General features: G+C 39.0%; 1 protein-coding gene across 1 annotated transcript in view; it reads left to right on the top strand.

The window, feature by feature from the left end:
- The first annotated feature begins 15,843 nt into the window (after positions 1-15,843).
- The window catches only part of PAK5 (p21 (RAC1) activated kinase 5), a 318,508-nt gene continuing 313,618 nt past the window's right edge, over positions 15,844-20,733 (top strand). The window contains exon 1 of the mRNA XM_059896634.1: positions 15,844-15,946. The gene's annotated coding sequence lies outside the window, so the exon portion shown is untranslated. The remainder of the gene's footprint in view (positions 15,947-20,733) is intronic.

Below are 20,733 nucleotides of genomic sequence, written 5' to 3'. Positions count from 1 at the left end.
GTGTCTGAAGTGAGCAAATAACCAAATTATGAACAAATTTGTAATTCAGATACAATTTTTATGGGAATTTAATTGATTGCACAATCTGGTAAAAGTTACAAAAAAACAGGTTTTCAAATGTTTATCTCTTATGTTTTTAACTTTAAAATTGAAGATTAAACTATATGTGAAATAAAAAGTCAACAGGTCTGAGTTCCATTTACTATTTATTAATTTATATGACTTTGGGCAAGCCCTTTAACCTTCAGCTTTCTTATTTATGCAACGCAAGAAGTCAATAACTTCAACAATATAGGAAATGGGGTCCTTCTAGCATTACGAGTTTATGTTTTAGTAAATTACCATTTCAGTACCATTGACTAATGCAACAAATGCTTTGTGTATCTACTATGAACAAGGCACCAGGCTAAGTGATGTGGGCAAATGAAATGCTGGAAAACACAGTATTCTGTCTTCAAGGAGCTCAGTTTGATGAGCAGGGACACAAATAACACAACTCATAACAAGGGAATGGATTAGAGTGAGACTGGTGAATCAAGGTAGCACCTGAAAAGGGACCTTTATGAACCAATAGGATTTCAATAGGAAAAGGAAGAGTAAGTTAATGTCAGGGGAGCACTTAAGCAAAGACTTCCATCACAAAAATGCTCATCTCCACAGAAAACAGTACGGTCTTGCTGGCCTGAGGATTAAGAAATGGATACGGAGACATGAGGCCGGAAAGAAAGATTGGTACTCAATCATAAAGGGCCTTAACTTCCATGAAATGGAAATTATAGGCAATGAGGACCCAAGAAGGCTTTTAAGATGAAGGAGAACACAGTTAGCTCTGGTTTCAGATTCACGGCTTCCAAATGTCACAGGTTGGGTTCCCCAGGAGCAGACTCTGAGACAGAGGCTGGTGTTTGGGATGTGTATTAAGGAATGCTCTTGGGACACAACTCCTATGGACAGAGGGGAGGGAAGCAGGATGGGCAGTGAGAGAAGGTAAAAGTAATGCAGACCCAACTACAGTCTTGGCAAACCTCACAGGGAGCTCTGGATCCAATGGCCCTTCAGAGTTGCACCAAGTTGTACTGAGGTGTCTAAGGCTTGACAACCCCACATTGATCAGTCACTGCACGTGGTCGGCCCCGGGAAGGGCTGTGACCTGATCCAGGGCAGCTCCCTCTGGTTGAAGCAGTCCCTGGAGTTGCTGAGAGCTGAAAGTCATCCACCAACTACGCTCCCAGGGGCTGGACAACAAGTTCTTCCTTGAAGGTGGGGCTGGGTGCGCATGACAGCATCCATCACATCAAATGTATGCTTCAGAATCACTCAGGGACCTTTGGAGACCCAGATTTCACTCTGAATTGGTAGACATAGAATAAAGCCAGATGCTTTTATTATAAATAAACTTCCCAGATGATTTTGATGCACAGAAGTTTGATAATTACTCTTTTAGATATTCATTCAAACGCTTGAGTAAAGATTCTGGGCCAAGCCTATGTCCTTTGCTTGTAGGACATTCCTATGGCTTCAAAGTTCCTTCCTTTGATACTCATAACAACTCCATGAAAAAAGCAGAACTGACATCTGTATTTTGCAGATAAGAAAACCAGCTTAGAAAGCATAAGTTACATGCCCAAGGTCATACAGCTGCTAAGTATTACTCAGGCTCAAACTTGCCTAGCCCTGCTCCAAGCCTCTCTCTCTCTCCCTCTCTATCTTTCCCTCTCCCCCTCTTATGCATTTAAAATTTACTACTATAAAAGTCATTGTTCTTAACGTAAAGTAAATCCCTGATCATCCTTAGAAACTTCTTTAATGTTATATTAGTGGCCCTTCTTATAAAAATAAAATTTGACCCTGTCATGATAATAATAGATTTCCTACTATATTCTATCTGGCATAGACGGTCACACAGTGCTGTCTTTGATCCTGGCAATAGCTTTGCTTTAACTCAAAATACCAGATACTGAAAAGAAAATGTAACTCTCTCTCAGATGTTTTCATTAAATAAATCCCTCCTAGATCTTTATAAGACAGAGTTGGGTTTTCCAGAAAAAGGGAAGCCTATTAAATTCCCTTCCAAGAGGCAACTGAGGCTTTACGTGGCATCAGTAAGGATGTGTTTTAAATGAAAAAGCAAGTTAAAATAAGGATGAGGTGGGTTTAATGGGCAAAGAACCTGATTTTGGGGAGGGTGGTTTGGGGTTTTTTTGTTTTTTGTTTTTGTTTTTTTTGGTGTGAGCATGTGGTGCCTTCTTCAGATTTCTGATCAACTCTCTGATCCTGTCTAAACCAGTAGATCTGTGCAAAGCAAAGAGAAATGACCAAATATCCTTCCAAAAGAATCCATACTACTTTCCACACTGACAGCTTTACTAAGTGACAAGTGGGTCACAATCTTTCATCGCCTGGGCATGGCCCAGAGATCATGACTAAGTCGCTGTAGATGCTGCTGTTAACTGAGGTTGTACTTTATTTTCCATCCTACAACCTCAATATTAAATAATGGCTTGGAAATGCATTGAGGGATAGCCTTTACATAGTGGTGTTGATGATAATGTTTTTCTTCTTCCAGAAAAAATCCGGCATTGATATTCATCAGCATGCTGGGATTTCAGCAGGATGGAAGCAATTATATGCACTTGTGTATGAGTGACTTAGGCCTTAATTGCTTAGCTGGCATGCCTTGTACGTTCTGAGTACCTATCATATATAAGCAGCCAATATTTTAATTTTCCAAAATCTGGCATCTCATTCTGAATTCTTAAGCTTGTTCTGGAGTGAAATTCAACCTAAATCATTCAAGAAGATTTCATACAAATTTCACTGAAATCCATGACCTTAAAGGTACTTGGATTTCCCTTTCAGAAAGAGGATAGAGCTCACTAAATTGGATAAAGTAATTTACTGTAGCTTGAGGCCACTGGCACTTAGAGCTCAATTCTACAGAACTTCAGCTACACTCTTTCATCAATAGAAATCCATCTTTTCTCCACTGACTTAAAGGGTCACCATTATTATAAATGAAATTCCCATATAGATTCGGATTTATTTCTATACTCTTCTGCTCTATTGATGTCTATTTCATGAGTCAATACAAAAATGTTTTAATTTCAATTTTCTTCAGACCAGGAACAAAAAAAGGCTTCTATGAGTATCTCTCAAGGTAGACTCCTTCATCCTCGTGGAAGCCGTCACTCCGTTTGCTTTCTCTTGCACACTCCTGGTTTTCCTCACATCATCTCTCTAGCCACTCCTTTTCCTTTGTAGCCACTTTTTCCTCCATTCACTTCTTTTATATTGGTGTTTGCCTGAGTTCCATGCTTTGACCATTTTCGCTCCATGTAGTTTTCTCAACTATATATCTATGCTTTTCAGCTGACAGCCAAACTGGTATGCCTTTCACACTTCCTTGTTGAGCCTCAGATTTATTCTTCTAAGTGACTACTTGACATCTCTGAGTCCTGGGGTGTTTCTCAGGCCCTTCAATCTCAACACATTAACAAAGTTGAGCCATACATTTTCTACTCCAACCCATTCTTTCTCTTTCATTAACTATCTCTGCCAATAGCACTATCACCCATGAAAGTATTCCGGTCAATTGCCTGGAAACCATCTCAATTATTGGTTACCTTTATCACTTACATCCATTTGGACACAACATCCTCCCGATTCTATGGGTTTTTATTTTCTATTTTTTGCCACACCACACGGCATGTGGGATCTTAGTTCCCTGACCAGGAATCGAACCAGCATCCCCTGCATCCCTGCATTGGAAGTGCAGTCTTAACCACTGGACCACCAGGGAAGTCCCTGATTCTACTTTTTAAATGTCTTTTGAATCTGTTTCCTTCTTCCCTCCCCTACTTCCACTGTCATATTTGAGCCTTTGATTTTTCTTCTCAGAGGCTGCACCAACTTACCTGGAGTTGCGCCCTATTCCAATACATTGCTGGGAGAATGGTGTGTTAAAGATGCAGACCTAATTAGGTCAGCCTTAAAGTACCTCAGTGTGTCTGCATGATCTTCACGATGAAATTCAAGTGCCAAGGCATGGTATTTGAGGCCCTTCACCATCCAGCCCTTCCCTCTCTCTCCAGACACATTGACCCTGCCCAAGCTTATCAAACACTTGCCTTTCCTGAATTCCTTCTTATGTCTGTGTGCCTTATGAATCTTGCTCCCTCTCTATTTCTCCTCCCCAGATCCTGCCTTAACTCACCTGGCCCACTTTAATTGCCCTCAAGACTCATTTTAAGGGTTATTTCGTTTTGCCAGCATTTCCTCATGACCTCTCTAGCCATAGCTAGATGAGGCATCCTACATCTTTGCTATCGAAATGCTTATGAGCAACCCAACTCTGGCATATAGTTTCGAATATTGATATTTTTATTAGCCTCCTTCAATAGGCTTTGAGCTTCTGGAAGATAAGGGTCCATTTTAGGGTCTTCAGTGACTTGCTTAGTGCTTGACATATAGGACTGTGCTGCCCACCATGGGAGCTGTTGGTTACATGTGGCAATTTAGACTTAAATGATTTAAAATTAAAAATTCAGTTTCTTAGTCACACTAGCCTCATTTCAAGTGCTTAGTAGCCATATATGGCTAGTAGTACTGGACAACGTAGATAAAGAACATTTCCATCATCACAGACAGTTCTGTGGGACAGCACTGAAGTAGGAAGAGCTCAGTAAACGCTGGTGAGTTAAGAATATATGAATTATTCTTTAAATGAAATTTTTGTTGAGGCACTTGTAGATTCACATGTAATTGTAAGAATAATACAGAAGGATGAGTCTACCCTTTATCCAGTTTTTCCCAACATCTTGTAAAACTATAATACAATAACACAACCAATATATTGACATTGATCTTATTCAGATACCACTGAATATGATCTTATTCAGATATCCTTCACTGATCTTATTCAGATATCCTCAGTTTTACTGTACTCATTTCTCTGTGTGTGCATGTGTGTGTGTTTAGTTCTATACAATTAAATCATCTGTAGAGGTTCATGCATTCACCACCACAGCCAAGATACAATTTCATGACCAGAAGAATCCCTCTTGTTGCCCTTTCATAACCATACCCACTTCTTTCTGTACCTCATACCCCACCCCCCAAATCCTGAAACTACTAATCTATTCTGCATTTATAAAATGTTATCATTTCAAAAATAACTGTGAGGGAGAGCAGCTCGGTGCTTTGTGACCACCTAGAGGCGTGGGATAGGGAAGGTGGGAGGGAGGTGCAAGAGGGAGGGGATATGGGGATATATGTATACATATAACTGATTCACTTTGTTATACAGCAGAAACTAACATAACATTGTAAAGCAACTATACTCCAATAAAGATGTTAAAAAAATCACTGTGATTATTGGTGTAAAACTATCTGTTTAAGTTCCCTACTTTCAATTATTTGGGGCATATATCTAGAAGTAGAATTCCTGGATCCTATAGTAATTCTATGTTTATAATTTTTTGAAGAACTGCCATACTACTTTCCACAGTAGCTAAAACATTTTACCTTCCCACCAGCAGTGCACAAGGGTTCCAATTTCTCCACATCTGCGCCAACATTTATTTTCTGCTTTTTTCATATATATATATATATATCTCCATCCTAATAGGCATGAGGTAGCATCTCATTGTGGTTTTGATTCGCATTTCCCTGAATAGTGATATTGAGCATCTTTTCATGTGCTTATTGGCCATCTGCATATCTTCTTTGGACAGATGTCTATTCAAGTTCATTGGTTATTTTTAAATTTTTGTTTTTTGTTGTTGAGTTTTGGGAGTTCTTTATATATTCTGGATATTAACTCTTTATCAGAAATATAATTTGAAAATATTTTCTCCCATTTTGTGGGTTACCTTTTCACTGTGCTGATTGTGTCCTTTGCTCAGAAGATTTTAATGGTCCAATTTTTCTTTTGTTGCCTGTGCTTTTGGTGTCATATCCAAGAAATCATTGCCATATCCAAACTTCTGATGATTTTACCCTATGTTTTCTTTTCAGAGTTTCATAGTCTTAGCTCTTTTGTTTAGATATTTGAACGATTTTAATTTCTGTATATGGTGAAATGTAATTATTTCTTTTGTAAGAGGATATCCAGTTTTCCCAGCACCATTTGTTGAAAAGACTGTTCTTTCCCCATTAAGTGGTCTTAGAATCCATGTCGAATATTATTTAACCATATATTGAGGGTTTATTTCTGGACTCTCTATTCTATTCCATTAGTATTTATGTTTGTCTTTATGCCAGCACCACAGTGTTTTGATTACTGTAGCTTTGTGGTAAGTTTTGAAATCAGGAAGTGTGAGTCCTCCAGCTTTGTTCTTTTTCAAGATTGGTTAGCTATTCATGTTCTTTGGGATTTCATATAAATTTTAGGATAGATTTTTCTATTTCTGCAAAGAAGTTATTGGGATTTTTCTAGGCATTGTATTGAATCCATAGATTACTTTTGGGAGTACTGGCATCTTAACAATATTAAGTCTTCCAATCCATGAACGTAGGATGTCTTTCCATTTACATGTCTTCTTTAATTTCTTTCAACAATGATTTGTAGTTTTCAGTGTATAAGTTTTTGACCTCTTTAGTTAAATTAATTCCTAAATATTTTATTATTTTTCATGCTATTGAAAATGGAATTGTTTTCCTAATTTCATTTTTGGATTTTTCATTCTTAGTGTATAGAAATGCAACTGATTTTTGTGTGTTGATTTTGTAACTGCAACTTTTCTGAATTCATTTATTAGTTGTAACAATTTTTTTGTGTGTGGAATCTTTAGGGTTTTCTAATATAAGATCACATTTTCTGTAAACAGAGATAACTTTAGTCTGTCTTTCCAATTTGGATTTTATTTCTTTTTCTTGTCTAATTGCTCTCAGTAGAACTTCCAATGCTATGTAGAAAAGAGGTGGCAGGAGTGGCATCCTTGCTTTGTTCCTGATCTTAGAGGAAAATATTTCAGTCTTTCACCATTGAAATGTTAGCTGTGGGGAGGTTCTTCTTCTTCTTTTTTTTTTTTTTTCTGCCTATGAGTCTCTTTCTGGGTTCTCTATTCTGTTCCATTGATTTATATGTCTACCCCTCTGCAAATACTACACCGTCTTGATTACTGTAGTTATAGAAAAAGCCTTAGTATGGGAAGAGTGATTCTTCCCACCTATTCTTCTTTGTCAAATTGTTTAGCTATTCCAGAGCCCATGCCTTTCCATATAAATTCTAGAATAAATTTGACTCTGTCTACAAAATCATACTGGAATTTTTATATTATTCAGGTTTTCTTTGGTTTATTTAATTTGTGTGTTGTAATTTTCAGCATACAGCTCTTGTACATGTTTTGTTAAGTGTATACCTAAGTATTTCCTTTTCTTTGGAGCAGTTGTAAATGGTATTGTGTTTTAAATTTCATTTTCTGCATGTATGCAGAAATAGAATTGGCATTTGTATGTAGATTTTGCACCCTGCAAACTTGCTGAACTTTATTAGTAGAGTCTTTGGCATTTTCTATGTAGACACTCATGTCATCTGCAAATAGAGACATTTTTATTTATTCCTTTGCAATCCATTGTCTTTTGTTTTGCTTGCCTCATTGTTGTGGCTGGACTTTCTAGTACTATGTTAAGACTGGTGTAAACAGACACACTAGCCTTGTTCTGCATCTTAGAGGGAAACCATTCAGTCTTTCACCATTAACTTTGATGTTAGCTGGAGAATTTTTTGCAGATTTTTAAAAAATAAAGTTGAGGTAATCCCCCCATTCCGAATTTGCTAAGACTTTTAAATCATGAATGTGTGTTAGATTTGTCATAGTTTTCCTGCATCAATTGATAAAATTATATTATTTTTCTTTTTGAGTTAGTTAGTATAGTGGATTACATTAATTTATTTTTTAATGTTAAACCATCCCTACATTCCTGGGGAAAATTTCAGTTGATCACCATGTATAATTATTTGTATACATTGTAAGATTTGATTTGGTAAATTTTTTTGAGGATTTTTGCATCTAAGTTCATAAAACATATTTGCCTGCAATTCGTTGGTTATTTTTTTCTCCCTACTGTGTTTGTTTAGTTTTAGTATCAGGGTAATACTGGCCTTATAAAATAAGTTGGAAAGTGCTATCTCTTATTTTCTAGAGGAGATTGTGTAAAAGAGGTGTTAATTCTTCCTCATATTTTTGGTAGTTTTCTCCAATGAAACCATCTGGGCCTGGAGATTTCTTTTTGGAGAGCTTTTGAAGTATGAATTCAATTTTTATTAATAAAATATTAATTTTTAAAAACTATTTTGAGTATGTATTTCATCTTGGTTGAGGTTTTTTGGTAGTGTGTGCTTTACAAGAATTGCCCATTCTTGTAAGTTGTTGAATTTATGAGCATAAAGTTGTTCAAAGCATTTGCCTATTTTCCTTTTTATGGCTGCAGAATCTGTAGCTATATCTCCTATTCCAGTCCTGATACTGGTGATTTGTGTCTTCTCTTTATTTTTGTCTAAATAAATTATTTTAGTCTAGACTAATTTTAATTATCTATCTCATTCCATTTTTATATTTTAAAATGTTTTGATGTCACAGAAAGGAAATGTATTTTGAGATTTTTTTGGAGAAGAATAATGACTTGTTTTTAAAATATATACATTCATTATTAAAAATTTCAAACAGTTCTGAAAAATATAGAAGAGAAATTATATAAACAACCAAAATCTTTCCATCAGAAATATTTCTTGGTTTATAATATTCCACAGATCTTCCTGTAGAGAGAGAGATAAAAGCATAAGGTTATAATAAGTAAGATAAACTGAAAGATGTGTTTTTTATATATGGATGGTACCACATTTGTTACTTTAAAACTAAATTACATTTAATCTTATTAAAAATCAAATTTAAAAATAAAAGGAAAAGAAACTGAAGTGTTCCTATAGTATTTTCTAAACTTCAGAAAAATGTTTTTTTCACAAGAGAGATAAGCTTTTAAAATATTTCCTTAAAGACAAGAAAAACAGACTGTGAAAAGTCATGATGAAATTGGAAGTGGTTTTTTTTATACATGATATACATATATATCTCTTATATATATCAGGTATACATGAAGCATATATACCTATATGCTTCAACATTAATAATATCCATTGACCTCTTGCTAAGGACAATGAGGACACAATTTTCAGTCTTAGATTTATTTTAAAATAGATATGATTATCATTGTCCCATTTGATCATGGCTTCACTATTCTTAAGATTTGTTTTTTAAATTTAACTCTGTTGGGTGAATTCCATGATGAAGTGGTTTGTTTGTTTGTCTGTTTAAGGTTTATATCTACTATATATCCTAATGTGTTGTATGTTTAGGAACAATTGACTCTTGCCTTGAAAACTTGAAGAACAGCCTGACTAAGCAAAACACACCTTCCTGGGTCACTGTTTCGTTCCCTCAGCACACTCCCTCAGGCATTATAATGATGCTGTGAAGCTATCTAATGCAACCTGATTTTCCTTTTCTTGTATGTTAATTACCTTTTTTGCCTGTATGCACCAAAGATTATTTGCGTTTGAAATTCTATAACTTCACCAGAGTATATTTCAACTGTGTTCTTTTGTTCAGCAGATTTAAGACTCTTTATTTCAGGAAATTAGCTTCTATTACATCTTTAATTTGTCTATTCCATTTTATTCTGTTTTTGTTTGTTTTCTTTTGTTTTGTTTTTGTTTTTCCTCAGTGAAGGTTGTAAAAACTGGTATCCTGGTAAATGAAAATAAATAAAAACCTCTGCTGTGTAGTGTCTGTCAATTTATGTGGTGTAAATACTCCCACAATGGTTAATTTTAAGCTACCAATGTGATGTTATTGAAAATGGAGTTAGGAACAGGTATGTCTAATCAGCTCTTGCAAGCTGGTTCAAGCCTACATGTGTACATGTGTTAGATCTCCTTTGTTTGAGTTCTATATAATTTTCCTACAATTGGTTTTATATTCTTTTCTTTTCTTTTTCTTTTTTTTTTTTTTTGCAGTTAAGAACTGTCCATCTATCACTGGGCTTCAGTTGTGTTTAGTCTTATTTCCTATATTTTAAAATCTTTTGAATGGTTTAATAATTTCCTTTTTATTTCACCCTGAACTCTGTCAGCTTCCCTTTCATTTTGGTCATGTTGTCTCTTCTTTAAACCCTTGTATTTCCTAATTTTTTGTTTTCCTTTTTTTGTTAGATCATATTATCTTTCGTTACTTTAGAACTTTGGGGAAATATTTATTTGAACTTTTGTTCTGTTTCCTGGGAGTAATTCTTCAGATGCATATTCTTCTTTTTATTTATGTTCCTTTAAACATTCATTTCCATCCCCTATTCTTCCCTACCCCCCCTCACCCCATTATCTAAGCACATGTCTTGTTCCTTTCTGGAATCCGTGCTGGTTCCTTTACAGTTGTGATTCAGCTTTGAAGGATTCTAGCGATCTGCTGATGAATAAAGAGTGAGGGTAAAGAGTGAGCTGGGGCAGTCTGAACCTTGATTCCAAAGTGCTATCTTAAACATCCTTCTCAACCAATTTACTAGGTTCTCTACCCCTCAGGTATATCTTTTCATGGTTTTTGTTAATAAAGTTGGTTGAGATTAGTTTCTCATGTAATACTCACTAGTAGGTAGTTTTATTATATTAAAAAACCACGAAGTTCTAGTTATTATTTAACAGTTATTTTCCCTTCCAAAATTACAAATTGCAAATATAGATTTTGATAGTAGATAAAACAATGTTTTAAATATTAGAGAATGAATACATGCCAGCTTAAGAGATCATAATTAATCATTTCACATACAAAAAATGTACAGAGCCAGATACCTAAAGAGACAATGTACTCCTGTTTGTTCCCAAACAAGGGAACTTCTTGGGTGAAATCTGAAACTGTCCCCCCCACCCCCTTGGGCAAGTAGAGACTAAAAAAAGGGGCAGAGTAGTCCAGATTGTTAAGATTGGTAGGTGGCAAGCTTAAAAACCAAGGGCATTTACATACGAGGCTTGTCTTGGGCACGGCAAGATGAGCAGAAACCTGCACTAGACCACCAGAATCTTAAAAGTTTATATAGAGGCCTTATCTGGGTTTGAGACAGGAGGGGAGGGGGCAGGGCACAACCTTTAAAAGGATAACCATTGAGGACATGACATAAACTGGTTAGAACCAATTAGGCCCAAGATAGCAGAAGATTGGACTTCCAGTGGACCTTGAGCCTCATTATACGTTCATTGCAATGCATTAGCATCTAAATGACAGACAGGTGCCATGACATTTCCAAGGCTGACCATAAAAGGCCAAAAAGTGGGCAGTGGCCCAATTCCTGGAAATCCCTGCCCCTTCCCCAAAGTAGTTAGAATATTCCTCCCACTCCTTAGCCTATGAAATTACCCAGCCCTGTAAAAACTAACCACCCCCCACACCCCCGCACAGCTCTCACATTCTGAGATAGACCACATTCTCTCTATGGAGTGTGTATCGACCACATTCTCTCTATGGAGTGTGTATCTCTCTAAATAAATCTACTTTTTTAAAAATTAATTTTTATTGGAGTATGGTTGCTTTACAATGTTGTATTAGCCTCCACTGCACAACAAAATGAATCAGCCATACATATATAGATATCCCCTCCCTTTTGGACTTCCCTCCCAATTAACTTACCACAGTGCATTAGGTAGAGTTTCCTGTGCTGTACGGTATGTTCCTATCAGTTGTCTATTTTATACATAGTATCAAAATGTATATGTGTCAATCCCAGTCTCCCAATTCCTCCCACCCCAACCCTTTCCCCCTTGGTATCCATACATTTGTTCTCTACATCTGTGTCTCTATTCCTGCTTTGCAAATAAGATCATTTATACCGTTTTTCTAGATTCCACATATATACATTATTATACGTTATTTGCTTTTCTCTTTCTGACTTACTTCACTCTGTATGACACTCTCTAGGTTCATCCACATCCCTACAAATGACCCAATTTTGTTCCTTTTTATGGCTGAGTAATAGTCCATTGTATATGTGTACAAAATCTTCTTAATCCATTCCTCTGTTGATGGACATTTAGGTTGCTTCCATGTCCTGGCTATTGTAAATAGTGCTGCTATGAACATTGGGGTGCATGTGTTTTCTTGAATTATGGTTTTCTCTGGGTATATGCCCAGTAGTGGGATTGCTGGGTCGTATGGTAGTTCTATTTTTAGGTTTTTAAGGAACCTCCATACTGTTCTCCATTGTGGCTGTATCAATTTACATTCCCAACAGTGTATGGGGGTTCCCTTTTCTCCACACCCTCTCCAGCATTTATTTATTTTTTAATTTTTATTTATTTTTAAATTTTTTTAACATCTTTATTGGAGTATAATTGCTTTACAATGGTGTGTTAGTTTCTGCTTTATATCCAGCATTTTTTATTTGTAGATTTTTTGATGATTGCCATTCTGACTGGTGTGAGGTGATACCTCATTGTAGTTTTGATTCGCATTTCTCTAATAATTAGTGATGCTGAGCATCTTTTCATGTGCCTCTTGGCCATCTGTATGTCTTCTTTGGAGAAATGTCTATTTAGGTCTTCCGCCCATTTTTTGATTGGGTTGTTTATTTTTTTGATATTGAGCTGCATGAGCTGCTTGTATATTTTGGAGATTAATCCTTTGTCAGTTGCCTCATTTGCAAATATTTTCTCCCATTCTGAGGGTTGTCTTTTTGTCTTATTTATGGTTTCCTTTGCTGTGCAAAAGCTTTTACATTTAATTAAGTCCCTTTTGTCTATTTTTGTTTTAATTTTCATTACTCTAGGAGGTGGGTCAAAAAAGATGTTGCTGTGATTATGTGAAATAAATCTACTTCTTACTTATCACTTTTTGTCTCTCACTGAATTCTTTCTGAGGCGAGACATAAAGGACCTGAGCTTCAGCAAGTCCTGAGACAAGTTGTGCGGTTTCAGCTGGAAGATTGTGGGTTCGAGTCCCTTATGAGGTGCAGTTTCAGGTTCAGTCAAATACCCCATTCTGATGGTCCCAACAATACATTCTCTCTCATGTGTCCTTGGAACCGGCTCCCACTGTGGGAACAGTGGGCAGGGTGTACATTTCAAGGACATGGGAGGGGGTGAGGAGCCTCTGATCACCCAGATCCAGCTCAGGGGTCGACCAGAGGTCGTGTCCTCTCAATTACCTCCTCCAACAATCCCAATTGCTGATTACAGGTTATTTTCCAACTTTTAGAACTGAGCATTGGAGAAAGTCTATTACCTATTTAAAAATAAAGTTTTGGAATCCCTCTGACAAATTAGTGCAGTCCTAGTTTGTGTATTCAAAATTGATATAGTCAATAAATGTATTAGTGTGTAGTGGACAAAGTAACGTATTACCCAGATCCCCTTAAATAAAGGACCTGTTACCCCAGCTGTGGAACTACTGCCAGAAGAAGGCCTCCAGCTGTTCTCTCCTTCAGGGATTGTCTAAGCTTCAGGGAGCTGCCTTGTCTCAAGTTCAAGTCCCTTGCAAGGCAGCAGCTCATACTCAATAATTAATGTTAGTATATAAAGGACTGGACAACTCAAACCAACTCAGGACAACTCTGAAGGGTCATCCTAGCTCCAGAGCTCCCTGGAGGGCCCAAGGCTGTTACTGGCCCGTTTATAGCTCGACTTCTACCTCTACCTATCCCTGCCCCCTATGTCTCCCACCCACGGGTATTGGTCCTTAGTATCTTGCCTGCTAAACTCTCAAGAAATGTCATTGTCTGTATAAAAAGAAAACCCCTAGGATCTAGTGCAATGCAGTGTTTACAGAAATAGTATTACTATTCATTTAGAATGTTTACCTTGCATAACTCCTAAATGAATTTGAGGCAACTAACAATAATCATAGTATTTAACCAGTAGACACAACCACAGAAACACAAGCTTTATGTAGGACAGGAAAGATAGTTTAAGTCAGTGAAGTTCAATATTTCAAAGCAAAATTTTAATTGATTGATACCAATCAATCACAAATAAACAACAACTCTATAATTTCTGGGTTTTGCATCTGTGCAAGCACACATGCAAGAAAGTAAAAAATAGAAAATATTTATGCAAATAATGGTGGGAGTGGGAGTGGGGGTGTTAGGTGGGTAGTTAGGGCTATGTGTGTGACTTAGAAAATAAAGAGATGGATTTAGAGACTCCTATTCCTTTAAACAGAAAAACAGGGTATGATATACCAGGACATATTTCTCCTTTATACATAGGTATATTGAGGGAGAAAAATAAACATCCATTTATCATATGGTTCCTGTTTTGATATGACAGCTACTACACAGAGGGTACTGAGCAAATGGGAAACAAGCAAGAGGGAAATGATAAATACTGTACCATTAACTAGAAAACTGTTGAGAGTTATTGAGTGTAACAGGGTACCCACAGATACAAACCTTTATTTTTAATCTGCTATCCAGTTGTGGGATCAGATACCATATCGCTAGCTCCTGAGGGTATTATTGGGGCAGTTAAGGACAGAAAAGGGTGTGACTTCTTCATTTCCGAGGTTGAAAACAGACGACTGGTTTTGTGAATCTCTCTCATTGTAGCCTGGATAGTAAATATTCTTAAAAATGTTGGAGCCTTCAGAGGTTGGGAAGGGAGTGGGCAACCGAGGGATTTAAGATGAACCACAAGGTATCTTTGCAAGCTTCAATCCAAACATCACTCAACAGAAAGCACTGTCATCTCTTGGTACATAAATGCCTTATTCTTATCATGTTCTGTCAGTCTTCTTAATTGGGCAAGCCCAGCCTTACCATTACATGTACAATAAATTGACACTTTGATGCCCAGTCTGAGCTTTTGTCTCATATCAGGAAAGGAGGGGGACAGTCAAGTCAGGCTGTTTCAGACTTGAGTAGAGGCTCACCTAGCAACTAGTTTGCTACCCAACTAGCAAAGTAAGCATGGACAAGTCCAGCTTCCCCTAAGCCTCAAATTCTAAGTCAGAAAGTAGCCAGTTTGTGATGGGCACTCAGACCCCAGCCCTACTAAGATTCCTCGCGGGTGGGCACAACATCCCGAGGGCATCTTCACTTGTTAGATGCCAAACCGTCTGTAGGTAGGAGGGGCCTCTGTGGGTGCCAGCGAACGTTTCTGGGGTGGCTGACTGAAGGAGGGCCACTCAGAGGTCACAGAGAGAGGGATTCTCTCGATCCTTGCTGCTCGGTGTGGTCGGAGGACCAGCGGCATCAGCGTCGCCTGGGAGCTTGTTTGGCCAGTAGAATCTCAGACCCCAGGCCAGACCAACTGAATCCGAATATGCATTTTAATTCCTAGGCACCTTGAAGTTTGAGAAGCACGGGTCCAGGTGATAGCAATGAGGCTAGCGGAAGGATCTGCCTCTCAGCCCCGCCCCCTCATCCCTTTGCTCTCCCGTTAAGCATAGCTCAGAGCCGCTTTGGTCCTGTACAAAATTTCTGCAAACCCGGAGTGTGTGGGGAGGAGGCGTGCAGGAGCTGCCGGGCCGAGGAGGGCAGAGGCAAAGTGTGAGCGGATGGGCGAAAGGCGGCTTTCTCCAGCTCGGAGCTCCGCGACGTGGAGACACTCCCCCGACCCTCCCCCCCGACCCCTCTCCACCCCCACACCCCGCAGCTGCTACCGCCTGCCTCCAGCCGGCTGCCACGAAAACCCGGAACAGCTGCGTGCGCTCCTGGAAAGTCCTCCTAGGGCTAAGCCGGGCAGCTGGGCATGCTCAGTAGCTGGGGGAGGCTTGCGTGGAGAGTAGAAAGCTTTGGCTTAGCCTCCCACCCCCTCCCGCTGGCCCCCGCCCCCCTTGCCCCTACCCTGCCCGTAGTAGTTGCCCGGCGTGCGCCCGGGGAGACCCGGAACATGGCGCTCCGAGCATTGTAGCAGCCGAGGAGGAGAAGGGGACGAGGCACCGCCGCTGCGCTGACAGCCAGCGACCAGGTAGGCAGGCGCGCCTGGCGGGGCTGCCTGGGTGGATACGGGCGCGGGGAGGGGCGCTTGCGGGGATGCGCACGGCTGGGACCCGGGCATCTTGGTTTGCCGGGAGAGGATGAGAAACGGACGTCTGTGACAGCGCGCAATTGTGCATCTCCTAGGAGATGCCAAAGGCTGGGGACCGGCTGGCTGGAGGAAAAGGATCCGGGGACGCCCCCCCGCCCCCCACACCCATGCGCTGCCATCCAGCCTGGGCTCTCTATGGGTCAAATAAAGGGTAGTTCTTTTCTGCTGGGCAGGAGGGCGTGGGGGAGAACCCCGGATTCCAGTCCTGGGAGTGCACTGGTCCCCCGGACAGCTGGCAAGCCCAGCACCAGTTCTTTGTGTATACAGCCGCTCACGCCCGGGGGGTGCCACGGTGCCTGCTTCCCCCGAGAAGTGTTGGACATATTGCCAGGGCAGGATTCCCGTTCGGTTTTTGTCTCTTGGCAGGTGTAGACTGGAGGATGCAATAGCTGAGCCTTTATGGGGCTGTGTTCTCCTTTGTTACTTGCCTTGGTGTATGCGTGTGTGCGCGTGGTGGGTTGTAATGGAGAGAGAGAACTTCTGCTCGTGGGCACGGGTGTGGACAAAGCGTGCAAGAGAATCTCGGATTCAAACTCTTGTCAAAATTTCCTGCGATGTCGGCCTCCTGGAGGGTAAACTTGAAAAGTCCAGAGATCATCAGTGCCCAGTTTGAAGGAGAAGCATGTTCGCCTTTCTTAAACGCATGTGTGTGTATCTGGAGCTTTAAACCTGGGACGCGAGGCAATTCATTAGGTATTAATTAAGGGAATTTGAAGCATTGGGGGTTTCTATGGTGGTCTTTTTTTTTTTAAGGCCAAATTAATTTTAAAAAAGGAAAGTTGGCACAAAGCCAGAGGAAAGTTAATAGTTAATGACAGCTTTGGAAGGCAGAATACACTTTTGGGTAAATCAGGAAACCTGGCATTCCACAGGGTTCGACCAAGAAATAGGCATAGGGTCTTAGGTAACTCACAAAACCTGTCAGTGCATCCTTTTCCTTTCTGAGGTTAGGTAGATACTATGTTACCTGAGTGCAGAAGGACTAGACCACTCTTTAGAAGTCCCTCCTACACTAGAATTCTACGAAATTGACACTCCATAATAACAGCTCTGCACCTTACATTTGTACGTCTGTTTTATTCAGCCCTACAACTCACTGAGTTAGGGAGGGAAGGTAAATTTAGAATATGCTTTTATTTTTTGCTTTATAATTTAAAGGATGGACATCTGCGACATCTCAAGTTTAGAGACACTTCCCTCCAGACTTACAGTATTTATTTTTATGGGCTCCTTAGGTGGCAAGAATGAGTTAGAGTATCATCAAAATGAAATGGGAGATGCTAGAAGAAAATGCACTTAATTAAATTAAAGCCATAAATGTCCAGTCTGATGATAATACCTTGACTTGGAATACATATGTGCAAAGCAGAAGCACTGCTAATGGAAGCAGTAGAAGTTGATGGCAAATTCATTGATATAATTGCTCTTAGAATGACGGTTTCTGTGCTCCTCTGTGAATGGGTAGAGATTGATTGTACTAGGTCCCTGAAATTGTTGTTTCGTTAACAAATATGAGTTTTAATTGCAGGCACTGAAAACAGTTTGACTGTGCCTCCCCCCACTCCTTCACTTTGCTATTTTGCTAAAATGTTGCAGGTGTAAGAGGCAGGTGTTCTAGGCTGTCTAGTCACCTTGGTGATGAGACAGCTGAGTTTGATCTCTGAGGCTTTCATATTTAGCTTTGTGATCTTCGGCAAGCTATTTAACTTTCCCAAGCCTCAGTTTCCTCATCTGTCAAACAAGTCTAGAACTAGTAAGACTTAACCTTAAGACTTAAATGGGTAGGTGTGTGGATTACTCATAATCTAAACCACAACCAATGCAGGTGATTGTTATAAGAGGAAGGGAAATGGAGGTTTGTTTAGCCCGTACTCTGTGCCCTGTGTTAAGCTAGACAAGTTCAAACATGTGATCTCATTTAATCTTCCTAACTGTATTCATTTCCTGGGGCTGCCATAACGAATTACCAAAAACTAGAGGGTTTAAAACGGCAGAAATTTATTCTCTCACGGTTCTGGAGACTACAAGTCCATAAGCAAGGTTTAGGCAAGGCCGTACTCTCTCGGAAGCCTCAAGAGGAGGATCCTCTCTGGCTTCCCCCAGCTTCTGGCAGACGCAGGTATTCCTTGATTTGTGACAGCATAACTCTAATTTCTGCCTCCATCTTCACATGGTGGAGTTCCCCCTTCTGTAAATAAGGACACCATTTGTATTGGATTCATATTGGATTTAGGACCCCCCTAATTTGGTGTGACCTCATCTTAACTTGATTACATCTGCAAAGACCCTATTTCCTAATCAGGTCACATTTTTAGGTTCCGGTTAGGTATGAATTTTGGGGGGACACTATTCAGCCTGGTACACTCTATGATCTATATTTAATGACAGTATTAGTATTATGTCAGCCTACCAGCAGGATGTAAACGTAAAATAGTATGGGTTCAGAAAAGACTTTAAAGCTTATTTAATTCAGCTAACATGTTTGAGGTTTTATGTACCCAAACATGGTAGGGAAGAGCAGCATTCAAAGGTATCTCATTTATACAAATGTCACTTGTCTGGAAACCAAGTCAGTCCAGGGTTTCAATCTTGTACAGGTAACATACCTGACATACCCTGTCCCAAATGGATTTGTTAATGTTTGCCTTCCTCCCTTTTTGCTACCCCACCAACACAATGCAAACAAAGAGCAGAAAACCATATTAAACAACAAAAATAACAGCAGTAACAAAAATACTGCAATCTTAACACCTTTCTAATCTTTCTTATCCTGGTAAATGGCACCACTGTCCATGGAGTTGCCAGAAACTCAAGAATCATCTCTGATACCTCTATTCCCTTTGTCCTCCATATCAAAAACTATCATAAATTCTTGAAAATTCTGTCTTCTACATATATCTCTAAAATCTTGATAGATTCTTCTTTCCATCCCCACTGCCACCACCGTCAAACTTCAAGTTGTCATCATCTCTCACTTGGTCCACTAGTATAACTTTCTAACAAGACTCCTGGTTCTCTGCTTGGCCGCTCCAATCCTTTATCCAGAACAGATAGAATCATGTCAGTCCCCTGCATAAGATGCATTCATGTACCTGGGACAGTTTCCAGAGACTCTTGGAGCCTTGGGGACTTTGCTGGCCTCATCTTGGGCATCTCTTCTTCTTCTTCTATGACTCCTGTCATACTGATCTGTTTCTTGAACATCCCAAGCACTTTCCCCTATACTTTGCCAGTCCAAGCTGTACTCCCCCTTTGGGCCTCCTTGATCTTTCCTCACCAACCCAAATCTATCATCACCTTTCTACTTTTCTTCCATAGCACTTACCTCAATTTGCAGTTTCCTATTTATTTGTTTGGCTATTCATTTAATGTCTGTAAGCTCTGTGATGGCCTTTTGTTTTGTGTCTTTCATGTAGAAGATGCTTAATAAATGGTGAATGAGTAAAGGAATGAATACTCTTCCTCACAGCATTTTTCTGTGCCAATTTAAAGATATGATTTTTTAGAAACTTTTTTCTTTACTACTTATATAAAAAGGGCAATTTAGAATCTCATTCTGACTTTTTCTTGGCTTTAACAAATGCATCTTTGAAGAATTGATTTTAAGTGGGAAGTTAAGAATTGAGTCAAAATATTTTCTGGCAACTGAGGCTTTTGTGAAAATGTCAGTCAACAAAATTTCCCAAATATTTGTTAGACATTTACATTTTCCATGCTAGGCCCTAGGAAGACAGTGGTGAACCAGACTTTTAGCCTTCTAGAGATTAACGGTAACAATAAATAATCCTGATGTGTAGTAATAATAATTAATAATATATTGAGCTTTTGTTACATGCCAGGTTCTCTTTCATCCCTATTCCTACTCATTACTACAGATGGCTCTCCAGTCTTTCCCAATAATACAGAACCCAAATTAGATGCACAACAAATATTTGATGAATTAATAATTAAATACTATTATCCTGATCTTTCAAAATAGGAAACCTGTGCTTCTCTGGGGAAAAAAGAATCTGCTCATATATAGAAGTGCACGCAGTTGCTTTCTGAACATATCTAGGTGGACTCTGCTCTACTTTAAAAATTATCTTGCCTATTGTCTCTGGGGTTAAAAATAGGAGCCAAATTGCTCTTTATGTGAAAACAGGTTCCTGGTGTGTTTCTTTGTCTTCCACAGTTGTCAGAATTCTTAATCACCAGCTGAATTGTTTTATCTGTCCTGTTTAATCCAAGTGAGAATTGACTTAATCTCTCTCTTTTAGAGCCCTTTCTGGTAGTTTTCAATAGCAAGACTGAGTACCTGAGGGAAATGAAGGTGGTTCAACACGGGAACACAGGTTATATTTTGGATTTCTAGGGTGGCCTCAATTTCATGTCATTTTAGTAGTTGCATAATAGGTGATTTGTAAAAATAAATAAAAGTATCATTTAATGCATATGCTTATGTATTACTTTTTACCTAAGCAAGGAGGAAATCAGACACTGTATCTTGATCTTGTTTAAAAGCAATGGATATACAGTTGAGTCAACTAAAACCTAAAGAAACTAATAAGAGAGGTCAGTAAGGTGGTTGGTTATAAAATACATGTTCAGAAATCAAGGATTACCTCAAATGCCAGTATTTACCAACTAAAAATACAGTAGACAATGACTCTGTTCATGAATCCACA

Source organism: Balaenoptera ricei, chromosome 15 (genome assembly GCF_028023285.1).
Source record: "Balaenoptera ricei isolate mBalRic1 chromosome 15, mBalRic1.hap2, whole genome shotgun sequence".
Lineage (NCBI taxonomy): Eukaryota > Metazoa > Chordata > Mammalia > Artiodactyla > Balaenopteridae > Balaenoptera > Balaenoptera ricei.
Note: the sequence above shows the minus strand (reverse complement) of the source record. Positions and strands in the feature narration are given on the sequence as shown.